The sequence below is a fragment of the Mustela putorius genome, unplaced genomic scaffold (genome assembly GCF_011764305.1).
Source record: "Mustela putorius furo isolate JIRA1106 unplaced genomic scaffold, ASM1176430v1.1 tig00003909_pilon_pilon_pilon, whole genome shotgun sequence".
NCBI classification, from domain to species: domain Eukaryota; kingdom Metazoa; phylum Chordata; class Mammalia; order Carnivora; family Mustelidae; genus Mustela; species Mustela putorius.
This window is the reverse complement of record NW_025422057.1, coordinates 17,986,191-17,987,152: the sequence shown is the minus strand read 5'-3', so window position 1 is coordinate 17,987,152 and position 962 is coordinate 17,986,191. Positions and strand designations below refer to the sequence as shown.

The following is a 962-nucleotide window of genomic DNA, read 5'->3' as shown; positions in this document are numbered from 1 at the left end:
AACGAGGATAAAGAACTAACACTACCTGATTTCAAGTCTCACTATAAAACTGTAAGCAAGACAGTATGGTATTAGGACACCAACGAGTACTTCAATGGAACAAAATAGAATTCAGAAAGAGATGCATGCACATATGGACATCTAAGTTTTGACAAAGATGCAAAGGCAGTTCAATGGAGAAAGTCTAATATTTACAACAAACAATACTGAAACAATCAGCTATTCATACCTCACACCATATACAAAAGTTGACTCAATATGAATGTAGCATCTAAAACAGTAAATTCTATTAACTATAAAGTTTCCAAAAGAAAACACAGGAGAAAGCCTTAGTGACTTTGTGTTAAAAGTTTTGTTTTTGTTTTTGTTTTTTTAAATATGGAACACTTCCTTAATTTGTATGCCATCCTTCTACAGGAGCCATGCTAATCATCTCTGTATCTTTCCCATTTTAGTATATGTGCTGCCAAAGCGAGCACTGTGTTAGGAGTTTTTAGATACTGCATCAAAAACATAATCCATAAAAGAAAAACATGATAAATTAAATTTCAACAAAGTTTAAAATTTTTGCTCTTTAAAAGATAGCTAAGAGAACAAAAGAAAAGCCACAAAATGAGAGAAAATATTTACAAATTATATTTCTGAAAGGGGATTTATACCCAGAATAAATGAATAACCCTGAAAAGCCAATAATAATTAAATGAAGTCAATAATAAGGAAAAAAAAAACATTTTCAAAAATGAACAGAAGATTTGAATAGATAGTTCTCTAAAGAAGATATACCAGAGGGAAGTAAGCACATGAAAAGATTCTCAACATTGTCCATCATTAGGGAAATTCAAATTAGAACCTCAGTGAGGTACCAGTGCATACCTATGAGAGTAGCCGAAAATTTAAAAAGTTACCAATTACAAGGGATAGATAGCTATGATTTAGAGGAACTAGACCCCTCATGCATTTCC

At 31.6% G+C, this 962-nt stretch overlaps 1 non-coding gene across 1 annotated transcript; it reads right to left on the bottom strand.

Moving 5' to 3' along the window:
- Nucleotides 1–372: 372 nt before the first annotated feature.
- On the bottom strand, nt 373–479 carry LOC123388800. The gene has a single exon (XR_006603305.1). It is a non-coding gene; the product is annotated as a U6 spliceosomal RNA (small nuclear RNA).
- Nucleotides 480–962: the final 483 nt, after the last annotated feature.